The 16,787-nt window shown below is 48.2% G+C and overlaps 1 protein-coding gene across 1 annotated transcript in view; it reads right to left on the bottom strand.

The window, feature by feature from the left end:
- LHX4 (LIM homeobox 4) overlaps positions 1–16,787 on the bottom strand; it is a 43,107-nt gene that overhangs the window by 25,678 nt on the left and 642 nt on the right. The gene's annotated exons all lie outside the window — the stretch shown is intronic.

Below are 16,787 nucleotides of genomic sequence, written 5' to 3' on the forward strand. Positions count from 1 at the left end.
GCATAAAAAGCAAATGATATGTTGGGGGTGGGTAGTGACCAAAGTCCATACCTGAAGGTATTCCTGGAGAGAGAATCTCAGTATTTTTTTAAATTTAATTTTATTTATTTTTTTATACAGCAGGTTATTAGTCATCAATTTTATACACATCAGTGTATACATGTCAATCCCAATCGCCCAGTTCATCACACCACCCCCCTTGGTGTCCATACGTTTGTTCTCTACATCTGTGTCTCAATTTCTGCCCTGCAAACTGGTTCCTCTGTACCATTTCTCTAGGTTCCACATATATGCGTTAATATACGATATTTGTTTTTCTCTTTCTGACTTACTTCACTCTGTATTACAGTCTCTAGATCCATCTACGTCTCTACAAATGACCCAATTTCGTTCCTTTTTATGGCTGAGTAATATTCCATTGTGTATATATGCCACATCTTCTTTATCCATTCGTCTGTTGATGGGCATTTAGGTTGCTTCCATGACCTGGCTATTGTAAACAGTGCTGCAATGAACATTGGGGTGCATGTGTCTTTTTGAATTATGGTTTTCTCAGTGTGTATGCCCAGTAGTGGGATTGCTGGGTCATATGGTAGTTCTATTTTTAGTTCTTTAAGGAACCTCCATACTGTTCTCCATAGTGGCTGTATCAATTTACATTCCCACCAACAGTGCGAGAGGGTTCCCTTTCCTCCACACCCTCTCCAGCATTTGTTGATTGTAGATTTTCTGATGATGCCCATTCTAACTGGTGTGAGGTGATACCTCACTGTAGTTTTGATTTGCATTTCTCTAATGATTAGTGATGTTGAGCAGCTTTTCATGTGCCTCTTGTCCATCTGTATGTCTTCTTTGGAGAAATGTCTATTTAGGTCTTCTGCTCATTTTTGGATTGGGTTGTTTGTTTTTTTAATATTGAGCTACATGAGCTGTTTATATATTTTGGAGATTAATCCATTGTCCATTGGAGAATCTCAGTATTTTGAGAGAGTCTCCTGAGAGAGAATCTCAGCATTTTAATGAAATGCAAAAGATACCATCGATTAACTCAATCAACATACTCAACTAACATGCCTTCATGTACTGCAGACAGGAAAACTAGAAACTGCTTTTCCAGATTCCCTTGCAGCTTGGGTTCCGAAAGTGATTTAGAGTCTGCCAGTCAGGTGAACTTAGAAGAGACTTGAATTCAGAACCGAGTTGAATGGAGCCTGCCAAGAGGCAGGCTCCCACTAGGCCGGTGTGGATCACGGCAGAGGCTACAGGGTTCTCTGGCTTTAATGTCCTGAGCAATCATGGTAGAAGCAACAACATTCTGGGGGCTGGGAGTTATTCCCAGCAGCTTGGTCCAGAACTGGCTCCACTGAGTTAAAAGTCATCTACTACATATCTGGTAACTGATCACTCTCCACTTAAATAGTGAAAATGGATTCTGTTGTCTGCAACTGAACATGAACCACTACCGCACCCTGTTCCTGTGCTGGGTGACTTCCTATCCAAGGTCTGTTTCTCTGCCATCCCATCTCTACCAAGGGATTGCTCAGGGGGTTGATAGTATTTTGAGTCACTGAATTAGTTTCAAAATGGTCAGGCTTTCACAGCTGGATGAACAAATAGTGCTAGGATCTCTAGCCATTTTCCCTGGTCCTTTTCCTCAAAAAAGGGAAGGAAGCAAATGTTAAGAACAAAAACATAAAAGTGCGAGCATTTGGCCTCCTATGGTAGCCTCATGATATAGCATGTCATAAGACTGGTAACCCTGGGGTTTCTCACCTCTATTATAAATAGCATTTTTGCTAATTGTTTTTTTTACACACTATCTTTCCCATCAGAAGGTGAGATCCTCAAGGAACAGGAACAGCATTTCTTTCTCAGTTTTGTATCATCTGTGCCTAGCACAATGTCTGGCACACAAGAGTAACTCCACAGATATTTTTCACCAAATAAATTACTGATCAAATCCTCTCTAAGAAGCTCACTTGAAACAGTTCTTCACTAGTTTTTCCTGCACACCCCAAAATGTCAACAAAAGTACTAAAACCAAATCTCTCGTGAGATTTCGTGAATCTAGTGTTTCTTGATTCATAACAAGTTTGTTGGTTGTGATATAATTTTAAAGTGTTGAAATAGGGAATTAGTCTCAAAGCATTAGGGGGAAATTTTAAGCACATCTAAACCTATGTAGAGAGAAAGCCTTCTCAAGTATTAAGTCATCTGCATCTAAAACTTACAGACACACTGTTGGGACATTCGTTAACTGTCATCATTAGCCCTGTACACACAATTGTCTATCTTGGACCCAATTAAACCCCAGCACAGCTTGTTTCCTTCATGGTCTTGGCAGCCACCACCATTTGCCCGAAAGTCATACTCACTAGATTCCTTGCCCTTTGGCCTGATTCTCAGACCAAAATGCCCCATGAAAACTACCAGATACGTGTAGCCCTGGACACTTGGTACCTGTCCCAGTTCAGATGGGACTTTCTTTTTATCTCAAAACATTTCCTCCTTGGCAAAGAAATTGTTCAACCAATAAGTACTTACCAAGGAGTCCCAGAAAAGTGCTAAACACATGACAGCTACACGAATTCCCATCAAATAAGAAGGGCTAGGTAGGACACAGATGAAGACCACGGATTCTGAAACCAGACTGCCTAATTTTGTGTCCTGGCTCCGCTTTCTAAGATTGAACAAATTACTTTGCCTCTCTCTGCCTCAGTTTTCTCACCTGTAAAAGTGGGGTGATGATAACAATAGTACCTGGTAGAATTGTTGTCAAGGTAAATGAATCCATATACGTAGGATGGGACTTGGTATACAGTAGGTGCTTAGTAAAGGTTTGCTATTATTAGGAGATAAGATAACTGCAGTAACCAGGTGCTCGAGGTGGTGCCGCTGGACTGAGAGTAAGGAAAGTTAGGGGCCCACGATCCTGGGCTTGACCTCATTGAACTCCCACCGAGAATCTCCGCAAAGATGTCAAGATCCCCCCACGGAGGTTCAGAGAGGGCCCACATCACACAGCAACTATGCCGTGGTTGGGGGGGAGGCGTGCTTGGCACCTCCAGGCAGGTGCCCGTTCAACCACACGCCTGCCTCTCCGGGGACCATCAGGGACCATCAGGGACTGGCATCCCTGGAGCAGCCAGGGAGGGTTCCAAGAGCAGGGCCCTTACCAGCTGGAGGTTGGGAAAGAAGAGGTGAGACTCTAGGGAATGAGGGGAGGATAACCTGGAGCTGCTGTGGTATGACAAGTCCAGCCTGGGCAAGCGGTGGAGACAACACAGGTAAACCTGGCCATTAAGCGGGAAAGGGTGTGGGTCTCCCCTGCAGGAATTCGCGTTCGGAGCTGTGGCAGCTGCGGAGCCAGGGGCTTGAGGAAGGAGGTGTGGAGGAAGATTGCTCGGGCATCTTTTTCGAAAAGGAGGGAAAGGAAGCCCTAACGAGAAGCCCTCTGGCTCAGGGAAGAGGTGTGCCGACGGGCGGGTGCCGAGCTGCAGGAACCTTTGCCCCCGGAGCCGAGAGTGCCCGGCCCGACCTGTGTGTCGCCGTGGACCATAGGCCCCGGGGACACGACCCGCTAGGGATGTCTTTGTCCCAGGAGCCAGGCAGCCGGCCAGCGGGGGCAAATTAACCCCTGGAGAGCCCGACGGTTGGGGGTTGGGGTCTGGGGACGACCCTCGGGGCGTGAGCCCGCTCCTTCCCTGCACCCCGCCCTCCCCCCGGGCCAGAGGGCCGCCAATTCCCACCTAATTGTTGTTTGGCCTCCGAGGAAAGCGGTTATATTTCTCCTCCTGGCCACAAATGCATGGGGATGAGGGCGAGGATGCATGCCCGTAAAATTTATTTCGAGCAAGGTATCTACCGGGAGCTTTAATATGATGAGTATTCAAGAGAGAATACATTAAGGCTAATGTATGCGGGAAGGGCGGGCAGGGGAGTTTTAGAGGCTTGGAAGCTGAGGCAACATCATATTTAGGAACAACACTAAAAGCAGTAGACAGCCATTTCTTTCGACCTCCAGCTTGCTGGGGATGTGTCCGGCAGGGACAGGCTGGGCTGCCCAAACTAGGGGTTCTCAGAGAGAGGCCTTGGGACCCAACTGGGGGGTCCTTGAGTCTGGCAAAAATGTAAGGGACATACTAAGGGTGCTTTTTAAGTTAAAAGAAAACAAAACCTTTCCCACTGTATTCCACTGTAGATTTTGAGAGAGAGAGCATTCTTTAAAAGAGATAATGTAGAAATGGTTTAAGAGACCCACAATATACCCATAGTAATAGTAAAACCAGGCAACAAGAGCCTGTTAAAAACTGTGCCAGGTCCTAAATGTATGTTTCCTCAATCTGCACAACTTGGTGAGGGAGGTGTTATTATCCCCAATTTACAGATGAGGAAACTGAGCCTGGGAGAGATCAAGCAAAGTGTCCAAGGTCCCACAACGGGGGAACCAGGATTTCAACTGGGCCTGTGTGCAAGATGGGCTCACCCAACCCCAGAGCTGGAGGGTCTGAGACATCACCCCACCTGGCTGGTTCTACCCTGTCACTTTATGGAGGGTAAATGGAGGTGGCTCAAAGCTGCTCTGTGTGCAGTGACAGGAGTAGATGAGCCACTGGCCTCTGGTGCTGCCCAACAATTAGGCAAACGGAAATGTCTGAGGGACAGATTTCCATCCTTTGGACAGAGTATGCATGTGTTGTAGGGGACAGACACCTAATGCCCAAGGAGGGCTGGGAGTGGGAACCCCTGTCCGGCTGATCGCCTCCACCCAGCTGCAAAGTGCCAGCTTGTTGATGGCGTCTGTCAAGTTCAGATTCATCCCTGCCTGTGAGGGGGTGGGGACCTGTGAACTCAACCCCACACTTTAGGAGACGGTGCTCCATGCAATTATTTAGATGAAATAAATGTGTGAAATATGAACAAGCTAGAAAATTTTAAAGAGCAACAAAACAAATCTTTTTTTTTAACCTACAATAAATTATGATTTTTAAAAAATAATTTAGAGTCTGAACAGGACAGAAGTTATATAGGTTTCCTAAGAGAAATAAAGTCATAACCAAAATTTCCAAATCCCTAGTAAACTCAACTTATTCATGCAGTATTTGATATCACGAAATTTTACTTTAAAAACTGGAGTTTAAGCAGATCCTTGCACTCACTAAGACAGCATTTGATCTATAAACTCAGTTCCTGATCCAAGGAGTCATTTCATTTAAAATGAAAGTTTTTATCTTATCTGCAGGAAAGTGTTCTGTGGTGATGCTGTCTGCTGGGGCTCTGCAGAGGGTAAACCCAGGCATGAAAAGACAGCAACATCCCTTGAAAAGACAAGGAATCTGTGGAGATGCTGGACCACACAGTACAATACACTCCCATCTGCAGGGCCATCCACCAGCACCCAGGAGAGACACGGCCCAAGGCACAGACCTAAGCCCACAGGGAGAACAGCTGTGTGTACACAGCTATCCAAGCAGACACCATCACACACACTCACACAGACACATACACAAGTCAGATGTACACACATTCACACGTACTTACAACATACACAAAGACACAACACAGACATAATCACATATACACTCAGACACACAGAGGAAAACATAATCACAAATAGAGATACACTGAGACATACACATACATAGACAAAGGCACCCACACATACCACATTCACTTAGACACAAACGCACCTGCACATATTCACATATACTGAGACATGCATATTTAGCACACACACATACTCATATGTACACACACATATACCACAGATACTAACACACGCTCACACATGCACACAAACACATGCACACACATATCCTGATACAAGGGCTAAGGCATTGTGATTCCAGGAAAAAGCCAATTCTTCTGAAGTCAAGCTGTGTCTATGGAAAGGAAGCCATCTCCGAAATGAGGGAGCTGTCCAACTCTGGAGCGGTGGGGAGAGTGGGCAGTGAGTGAAATAGAAAACTAGGGGGAACTAGAAAATTTTGCTCAAAGACCTTTTGGGAAAACTATTGAGGGAATTTGAAAGTTTTCAGTTCTGTTAAGAGTTTAGATCTTCAAATTTTTAGGTCTGCCAAATCGTTTACAATAAATCCCAGGCCAGATTCTGAGATTCTGATTCTACCATGTATGTGATTTTGGACAAATTGCTTACCCTCTTTGAGCCTCAATTTTCTTATCTGTAAAATGGAGATAATAACACCAGTCTCTGGGGTTGTGGTGTTGTGTGATCATATCAGTTAATGAGTATAAGACCCTCAGCCCCATGATACATTTGTCCAAGCTCAATGGCCAGCTCCCTTCTCCCTTTTCCTGACCAGCCAACAGCAAGATGGATTTATATATTTAAAGTGTATCAAAATTATTTCATGCTTCTTTATTTCCCAATATAATTTCCCCCACCGCCCCCTCCAAAACACTCAAAACTCTCCTCCACACCCCTAGTTCTAAAGCATCTGGAAAATGTACAACCCTTTCTAATCCCAGAGTATGAACAGCACATAATGCAACATTACAGGATTCGGTCTTTTTGGAATAAAGAAATCTGTCAGATTCTCTCTTCCATAGAATGAGGGCAAATTTGCCAGACCTTGGCCCCTCCCCACATGTGAATGGTGAGAGTGGGGCGGTTAGGACCACCAACTACCTGACCTCACTTCACTTTTGCTGTAATGTATTCAGGTAAGAAAGGGCTGAGTTCATATTAACATTTGAGGCTTCTAGTATTTTTCTTAGAGACATCTAAATGCCCAATGGTGAAGTGACTATTTCTTATTTGATATGAAATAACTAAAAACCCTTTGCCTGTAGCCATAACCTATTTCTTCATCAAGGAAGCTTATAAAATACACAACGTGATGCCCAGCGCTCAGATCACCTGAGTGCCCTAGTGGAGGTACAAGGGGCTTGTTTTTCAGAGTGGCCCATCAAACAATGGACTCTGTTTTAAATCCCCAAATTCCTCCGTTAGTGAAGTTTCAGAAAGCTGGGAAGTGGAAGAGATCAAAGGTCTGATGTGGTCTGTGGTAGATCAAATTGCCCTCAGCCCTCTGGTGATATAGAATAAGTACTGTACATTTTTATTCCCCACTCAATGTTTCTTCATTTCCAAGAAACTGCTCTCAAGGAACCAGGGGCCACCATGAAACATTTCAGAAATGGTTTGTGTTTGTCTGATCGATTTTAATTCTTTGAAAAAGTGTGCTTTCTGTCTCTGGTCACAGAAGATGAACAACGTGAGGAAAAACATTTTTTTCCACTAAAGAGACTAAAACTAGAACGAACATACTTGACGATGACTTCAAAAATGTATTTAACAAAGTGTACCTTTCTGGGAAAGTGGTTTAGAATTCCAGATATTTCCATTAGACTCATAATGCAAGTGAATACTGTAATATTTTAAAGACAGGTATTCTGTACTGGTCGGAATAGTGTTCAGAACAGATTAATATTTTGTAAAATTTGGACTTTGATGGGCCGCTTTGGAATCCTGCAAGACATTGCTTTTTTCACTGCCTTTTGGACAAATAAGAGTTCTTCTTTTTGTTTCACAGACAATTTGGCTTGACAGCCTAGTGCCCAGGAAAAGGTTTTCCTTGCTTCTTTATGGATAGGGAGCTGGTCCAGGGGAGATGCTTCCAGGGTCCCCCGTTTGCAGACCCCACAAAGCTCCCTATCGGCTTGGCCATCCCCTTAAGACACCCAGGAGCACTCCAGCCCGCAGAGGGTGACTCCCTCTGCAAAACGGAACCATGATCTTCCTCTTTAAGTTTACCAACACTTTGAACTTTGTCAAGTACTTGCAAATCTGCAAGCTCATTTACTCCTCCTAGAGATCCTGAGAAAAGTGAACCTCTAATCTACATTTAAAAGGGTTTCCCTTAGGGTACACAGTTGGGGGCCAAACTAGGGCTGGAACCCTCTTTTTCTCTGGGATAGATTCTGGGGCTGACTGAAGACCAAGGTTTCCAACTGTGTTCACCAAAGCCACCTCTGTCTGGTGGGTTTCATCCCAAATCCTTTCGCTGGTAAGTAGTTTTTTTGCACTCTGTCTTAAATAACATTTGGCCAATGTATGTTTCCAAAACTACACAATTTTATTTATTTGTTAAGTTTTTTTTACTGACTACAAAAAAAGCCAAATGGGGCTTTAAGGAAACACACATATAATTGAAATATTATGCAAATGTTTTTCTTGGAATTCTCTAGTCCTACCCCACATAGAAGGGGGAGAAAAATTAACGGCAGACAATGCTGCTCTGTTACCTAAGGTTCTCTGAGTAAGAAGGAAGATGGTTTTGAAAAGGCGGGTTGGGAAAATAATCTCAGTGGGGGCTCCTTGATTTCGTCTGGGAATGACTAATTCTAAAGTGTGTCAACATAAAGCCACAGGACATAAGTATGACACCAGGCCTGCCTAAACTCATACCTAAGTTCTGGAATATCCAAATCTAAGAATTATAACAGAGGTACAGTTAAATTATTTTAATTAAAAGTTCTGTTATTCGATACATATTTTAAAAATAAAACTTTCCAAATCAAAGTCACTGCCATCACCATTGACAATAAAATCCTGTTTTCTGGTCACAACTCCCCTTTTAAATCACCTGCTAACTGTGGCTGAAGGAACAGAGGACTGAGACCAAGGATGCAGTTTATATGACAAATCATAACTAGATGTGTCTGGTTTTTTTCCCCCTCCTGGCTCTTTATTTGCTCTTTCCCTATTAAAGACACTCCATTTTTATTGAACAGTTTAGGGTTTCCTTATTTATATGTTCCCTTATTCTAAACCAATGTATCTTGAAGAGCCCATAACATAATTTTCCAAAATGTTTTCATTAACTTTCTCTTAAGGGATCTCAATAACCTAGTAAGAATAATCTCATAAACAACACAGCTGAAGCATAAAATTCCAATATTAATTCTTTTAAACTTAAGGATAAAAGGTTTATTGAACTTTGTGATGGTGATGGCAGCATTAAATATAGTAGTAATCTGGGCCAGCCACAAAAATATTGGGAAAAGTAAAACGAACAAACAAAAACACTGGTATCACATTTAAGGTAAATTATATTCTCTAATATAATTCTATTCACTTACGTACTTTGAAAATACTTCAGTCTACATCTTATCTAATTTCTAGTTTGTTTTCTAATTTGTCTTGACAAATGACTTACAACTAGGAAGAAGTCAGAAAATCCTTTTCATATCAGAAATGATCACGCCTAACGTTCTATTTTCCCTCCATTTCTCCTCCAGAAGCCTTCCCACCGCGGGTCCTATTTGTTTCATTTGGTGGTTTGACAACCCTATGAAAATCTCCTTTGTTCTTCTGCTTAGCTCAAAAAATAGTAACCTCTTCAATAAAAGATCAAATTCAAAAGTATCCTGGAGACAATTTTGATGTTACCATTTTAAGGCTGAATCTGAATAACATTTTAATAGGAGGAGTCCCATAGTCAATAAAATAACAAATGTAAACATATATTTGCAGGTATAGAATTATCTTCTAGATTATATACTGACACAGAATTAGTAACCTTCAGTAGGATATTGAATATTCTCAGTAATTGCAAATAAAACAGAAAAATCACATTAAACAAATCCATGACAGTCTATGGAAATGCCGTACACATCTATTTCCACTCCATTTTTCACATTTAATCATTGCTAAATCTCCACAACGTATTTTTCTGATGTCTCATTCTGTGGCAATATTCCATATGTTTGGCAACCGGTCCCTCATAAGAAGAAACTTTCAATTAATTTGGCCACAAGTTTTCTCTCTATTAAGCTATTCCCAGAACCAATCCCTTAACCCCCTAACATTATAATGAAAACAAATTATACTTTAAAGGCATTTGGGCGTGAGATGCCGCAGTAAAACATCTGTGACTAGACCCAGATTGACAGAGGGAAGGGGAGTGGGGCGATCTGAGAAAAGAAATCCACCAAAATAACAACAGTGGTTAGGAGTTGCCTCCCAAGATGATTTTCCAGTCCACCACTAACAGTTAACCCGAAGTCCATTTTCCAAGGGAGAATCAATTTCAATTTTGCCAATTAAACCCAACCTGTCCACCTACCCCCAACTGCAGTGCCTCGGAATGGTTGATCTGTGTTCCATTTTGATCAGGGTTCCGTAAAACTGAGGACTAAAACAGGTAAAACCTCACAGCGGCATGTGAGGTTTTCTTCCTACAGCAAACAATAGCCCAGCTCCAGGGCTGCTTCTGGTTCTGGACCCAGAAACTGCTCTTCCCTCCCAGGCCTCCTGGGAACACAGTGAGAGAGATGGATCTCACCTCTCTGTAGCTTGCTGGGCACTCAACCCCCAATGGCACCCCGGTGCTCAGAATTCCTGCACAAACCCATGCTCCTCCCCGCAAAGATCTCACAAAGGAAAGAAGGAAGAGACAGAGGAAGGAAGGGATAAAGGAAGAAGAGAGAGAGAAGGAATACAGATATTCAAGCCACGATGGAATTTTACTAAAAACAGTAGACCCTGTTCGCTCACATTTGGGTTACAGGCATTGTTAACAACGCATTCCAGGAAGGGAGGAAAGGCGGAAAACCATTACAAAAGTAAGCCCCACCCCCAGCCATCTCGGAACCCAGCAATCTATATACAGTAATGCATCTGTCGCTGCCATAGCAAACTGCTGTTTCAGTCTGTCTCCAACCTTAGGTTTCCCAAAGTGGGTAAGATGACTCCTTGCATCCACTCAGCAGCTAAACTGGTTCCAAGTCTCGCTGCATTCCAAAGCTTCTCAGCCCGAATCCTGATAAATTTCCCTAATGGCACAAGGTCCCTCCATCCAACTCCACCAACCCTCCCCCTCCACAACTCCTTAATTTGGAGAAGATTAGTTTCCCAGGGAAAACCACAAGATATCCACCATTACTGACTAATCAAGAGGCTCGAAGGAGATTCCTTAACAACGTGATAGAAAGAAAGGTGAGTCCCTGTTAACTAATTTCCCAATCTGGATGACTGCAGGTGTGACTGTCTCCCTCCCCTTCCTCCGCTGCAGCCCTCCCAGCGCCTGAGTCTCTCTGGGTTCTGTCTGCTAATGCGGTGCTAAGTAATCACTAATTGACTGTAGCACAGAGTGAAAGGACACTAAAATCCGAGGCAAAAGGGAAGTGTTAGGACAATGGAAATATTTAGGACTTGAGGCTGTCTACACCTGGTCAGCGGGGTCATCAGGTCACTGTTCAAAATCCAAGACGCCCCTGTGGGCTGTGTTTTGTCTACTCAATGGAAAGCCATTGCTTTGCCGGTTTCCCGCCTGCCTCGACCCCCACCTCACCTCTAGGACTCGATTTTTAAAAAATCGACCCTGGTATTTGGTCGCATAGGCGGTCCCCAAGACGTCTTGAGGACTCACGTTGCTCTAATCCCCAGAGCGTTCAGCCTACATTCTTGTCTTAACCCCGCTTTGTTTTCGACGTGTCAAGAGGGAGGTACAACTAGCTTTGGTACTCCTTCCTCTAACTTCCGCCGCTCCTGGTTTCATCCCGCCCGGGGTTTTGCTAGTAATTCTTCTTCCTGATAAGTTTCACCCTTCAGAATCCTTTAAAAGACATTCGCCCTGCCTTCTTTTAAAAAAACAAAAGGTCTCATCCGTGATGAAGCTAACCGCTGAGCCCCAAAGAGTGAAGCCTGCGCTGAGTGCCAGGCCAGCCGCGGCTTCCTCTGTAGGATGGTGGGTACAACACGCGACCCGCTCCATTTCTCCCCGGGCACACAGTGTTACCAATTCCCTCCCCATATCGAATTTAATTTACAACAACGGCTGCGCAGGTACAGACCTCGTCTCTCTTGAGCCTGCCACATTTCAAGCGCTCTTCAAGTTCCGCTGAGCGCTGGGAGCCCAGACGAGAATGCGGGCAAGGCGCGCGCAGCGCAGGGACCCGCCAGCTGCCTCCAGGCTCTGTGCCGGAGGAGCCGCTCCCAAAATGTGAGAACAGCTTTCTAAGGGTTAAAAAGTCACGGAAAGACTTGTGCCGCCAGCGTAGGGGGTTAATTTTGTCTTCCCAAATTCTTGGTGCGAAATGGGTATGCGCAAGAAAAGAGCTCACTGTCTCCGCTCTCTGGCCGCGCTCCCACCTGCCGCGCCTCTTCGCGCGAAAAAAGTCTGCCCGGCTGCAAACAGGTAGGAAACTGGTTCCGGATTTGGCCAATCCCAGACCGCTAGGGATAATAAACTAGTAAGAGGAACGGGCAAGGTGGACGGTGGGAAAGGGCCAAAGAGCAGAAATGCCTAATGCGCCGTGCGGTGGCCGTCCCTCTTTTGCCCCCTGCGCAGTTGCGACCTCCACTCGGGGCGGCTGGACGCGGTGCGTGCGAAGCCGGCTCCACGGGAAGGGCCGCCCTGTCCGCACCTGCCTCCCCTAGCGAGCCCTCAAAAACCCAGGGCGCGCGGCAGGCTCGCTCAGGACCTTGCGCCGCCCATAGGTGCGCAGCAAACGCTTTTGGATGCAATTCATCATCAGTCCCCCGGGCCACCCAGGCCGGCGCCTGCCCGCGGGGCGGAGGAGCTCTGCCCTGGTGGCGGCGAGGTCACGCAGGTCGCGCTCCCAGACCCGAGGACGCCGCTCCCGCCCGGCCCCGCCTGGCTCTGGTTTTCCGCGAGGATGGACCGCGACCGAGCGAGGAAACCACTCGAGTTAGGTCCTGTCTCCTCTCTTCAGTCCCGACTTTTCGTCTTACCTAGACACGGACATGGGACCGCTCAGTGCAGACCTTCGCCCCTCACCCGCCCCACCTGCCTGCTCTTTGTCCTGGTTAAATCGTTAATTCCTCTCCCTGAGCGCCCTGAGTCTGCGGCTTCCCAGGCGGGCTCCCCTCCGCCCTCTCTGCCCTCTCCGATCTAGGCAAGGGAACGGAGGAGGCCGGAGCCAGCGCGCCCCTCGGGCGCCCTCGGCCTCCCGCCACCCCAAGCGAGGCACGGCCGCAGTCACCCGGGTTTCTCCAAACTCCCTCTGACTGGTGCGTGGCTCTAGCCCGACGCTGGGACGGGATCCTCACGGTTGAAGGGAACGGAGGGGGCCGGGGCCAGCGCGCCCCTCGGGCGCCCTCGGCCTCCCGCCACCCCAAGCGAGGCACGGCCGCAGTCACCCGGGTTTCTCCAAACTCCTCTGACTGGTGCGTGGCTCTAGCCCGACGCTGGGACGGGATCCTCACGGTTGGAGAATTTGAATCCCCAACCCGCGAGGCCCGAATCTGCCGACGGGGACAGCCAGTCTGACCTTTAAAAGTTGGCCCGCCCCTGACAATATTTTTGTGACGCGGGGAAGGAGGTTTGTGGCGTCGGGGGCTGCTGTTTGGATATCTGTACTGGAATCTGATGGAATTTCAATCTCTATATTCTTTTCCGTTTTTTTTTTTTTTTCCTGGCACCACAAGAAACGACAGGAATGGGACTAAGAGCAAATCCCTGCTCTAGAGTTTGAGAGAACTGCCCACCGGGAAGTGAGTTCACTCCACCCTTAAGAAATGGCCCGCAAGAGGATAAGGTCGGGGACGAGGATTCTAACGCGACCAGTGCAGGGAGCCTCACCCCGCGCAGGAGCGCCGGGAAGGGAAGAAAGGGTAGTGAAGCGTCCTGAGGAGTCCTTCGCCCAGATCCTGCCAAATACAAAATCAAATGCCCTCCCCCCACAGCTTCGGGGTTCACATGAGCGCAAGACAGATCTTTTAGGAGACAAGGAAGGGATGGGAGACGCCCGGGCTGGCTTCTCATTTACCACTCCCAGCCTGGACCCGGCGAATCACTCCTTCCTCCCGCGGGGCTGGCCTGCTCCCTAGCCAGCATTCCGGGATGTCCGTTGTCCTTTCCTGCGAGCCCCGGGAGACTACGTGTGAGATGGACCAAAACCGAGGGCAAGGGGCGGATAAAACGCCCACCTCCCTGGACGTCCCCCACTATTCCCAAACGTCTTGGTCAGCAAGAGGGGCCGACAGGACCCAGGTGCGTGGGGGAACTGCTGGATTCGGGGAGGAGAGAGGTTCGGAGGAGGCTAAGAGGCCAGCGCACCCAGCGCTGGGTTAGGCGCTGTGGGAACTCGGACCTCGGCAGCCCTGGGGGAGGCAGCGGGGACGACCCCGGACAAAGGCAGGTTGTGCCGGAAACAAGAGAAACCAGCCACCCTAAATCGTGGGCCAAGTAGCTGGGACGCATCAGTTTAGGACGAAGTCCTTTTTTGAACCTACCCACTGGCGCCCACAAAACAAGGAACTCTGCGCGTGCTGGATGTGACCCCGAGGGTGTCGAGGGTGTTGCCTCCTGCAGAGCACTCCCACCATTCAGAGCAAGGAGCCGGGGTTCGAATTCCTTAAAAAACACTGACCTGAGGCAGCGGGAGGGGGGCTGCCCCGCCCACCAGTCCGCGCTTTGGGGGGGCGCGGGGTGTTCTATTTCTCTACCCAAAGTTGGTCTCAGATTGCTCCCAGCCTCCTCCCTCCGGATTCTCCCGAGCTTCTTGCTCAGGCCTACGCCCCTCAAACGGATAAAGACCCCCGAGTTTGTCCGGAGAAGCCCCAGCCAGGCATGGCCCGATCGGGTGACCCAGGGGCTCTCGGAGCGGGAAGGCCGGGACCTGCTCCGCAACCTCTGCACAGAAAAGCAGAAGGCCAGCAATCGCTTCAAAGACCAGGCCACCCAGGAGTGAGCAGTGTCGGGAGGCGCTGTGTGTGGGGGGCGTACAGGGTGTAAGGAAGAAGGCCACCAAAAGAGAGAAATGATTACATAATTTGATAACGTTTTCCTGAAGGGAATGCACCTCACCCATCCCTCCAAAGCAAAAGACTATACTGGATTCCAACCCCTAAAACACCCCTAGAGGCCAGGGCACCAGAGGCACTGAGGTTGGGGAATCTCTAGACCTGCGCTGCCAAGTGCTCCATCTGTGGTGGCCCAGAGTGAAGAAGCAGAACCTGGTGGTGGGGTGGCGGGCGACCCTTCCAGTTGGCAGGTTGGAGGGATCCCTGCGGGAGAGCCTTTCTGTTGTCTCCTCCACTACCAGGTTTAAACAGCCACAGCCGGAGATTAACCCCTCTTCCTCCCTGAGACCCAAGGGCATGTCCACCCCCCTCCATGGAATTCTTAGGCTACTGGGTCCGATGCCCCAAGAAAGAGAATGATTGGGTATATGTGCCAGAGGGGACCAGTCCCCCAGTGCCCAGCACCAACAACTTAATAGCCAGAAGCCAGATCTGCTGCAATGGGGGAGGGTAAAATCCACACACATCCCCAAAAGAAAAAAAAAAAAAAGCTGATCCCAAAGCCTTCAGGGATTGGTCCCCTAAATTTTGGCCAGTGCCTCCTCCAACCCAGGCCACAGAACCACGGCAAGACAAAAGGAAGGTCAGACCAACCCCTCCTGGTTCAGCCTTGCCTCACTGGACCACCCTGGGATGAGAGTCCCCTTCTCTACCTCGTTAAGTTTTCCACAGTTCCAACCCAGACGCCGAGGCCTGGCGAACTGTAGCTCTGAAGGTGAGTTCTAGGCAATTTAGGAAATCGAGTTCCTGACGACAAAATCAAAGCTGCCTCTGAGTAAGAAAAACGAAGAGTGAGACCTTCTGAGAGTGTGTCCTGCGCATCCAAAGAAAGGCTGTCAGAGCAAAACCCACCGTCTTACATTGCGGTCCTAACAGAGGCCACCTATGGACCACAACTATTAAAGCACAGCTGTATTGGGTAACAAGGACGTGAGTCACACACACCTGCGCCCACTCACACACTCCCCTCACTCGCGCAAAGGTACAATCAACTTAAGGTGCAGCACCTTGGCCAGGGTTTGTGTTTGTGCAGGGGCTGACAATCCACTCCCTCCCTGCCCTCGGTGGGCTGGGGTAGTAAGGAGTCAGTGAATCCCCCACGCCTTCCACAGACACATCTTAACGGTAAATTCCCCAAGGCACAGCGCAGACTTGGAACTGTTTGCCAACAGTTGACAGAAAAAGATACAAAACATAGCTGTAGTATATAGTCAAAGAGCAACCTAAGTAGGTTTGAGTGAAGCTATCCTCTTCTAGTCCCTTCTCACAAACTTCCCAGGAAGTCGCGGGGTAGGGGTGTGAGGGGACAGACAGGCTCGCCAGCCTGCCTTGGAGGTACTGCTGGGGCAGAAACCATGTCATGGAGAGCCGGGGCGCAGGAGGGCGCCCTGCTGCGCCCTAGTTCCTAGGTAGGCACCCTCCGTGGATGAGCCGGTCCTTACTTAAACCTCAAGGATGTAGCTACCGGTCCACTGAAGAAGTCGCGGGCGGAAGCACAGCCCCTTGGCGAGCGGAGTGAGGGAGCCCCTCTTCTCTCTACCGTGCCCAGAGGCTTTCCGCAGAACCCGCGAGCCTGCGGGGCAGGGCTCACGCGGCGCCAGCCAAGCGAGCGCGACGCCACGGGACCTGCTCTGGCCTCCGCACAGACCCTCCACCGAAGACCTCGTTCACCAGCAAGGAACAGAGAAAATTCTCACTGGGAAAATCCCTGCGCGTGCGCACACACACACACACACACACGCACGCACCTGAGGATAAACAAGCCCCGAGCTCCGGCCGCCTTCCTAATTTCGGGCACGGGAAAGAAAGCGCCCGCACACCCTTATCTCTCTCCTTTCGAATCTGAACCATACTGAGAGCCTGCTCTCGCGTGCACCAAGGCTGTACCCCGAGTTCACAACTTCGTCGCGGTGCTTCTCCCTCCCTTCATTCCTCGGCTAGCTGGAATATGGCGAGTGGACTTCCTCACCAGGAGCCGGCAGTCCCTGGCGGC

The sequence above is a fragment of the Neophocaena asiaeorientalis genome, unplaced genomic scaffold (assembly GCF_003031525.2).
Source record: "Neophocaena asiaeorientalis asiaeorientalis breed wild unplaced genomic scaffold, Neophocaena_asiaeorientalis_V1.1 scaffold182, whole genome shotgun sequence".
NCBI classification, from domain to species: Eukaryota; Metazoa; Chordata; class Mammalia; order Artiodactyla; family Phocoenidae; genus Neophocaena; species Neophocaena asiaeorientalis.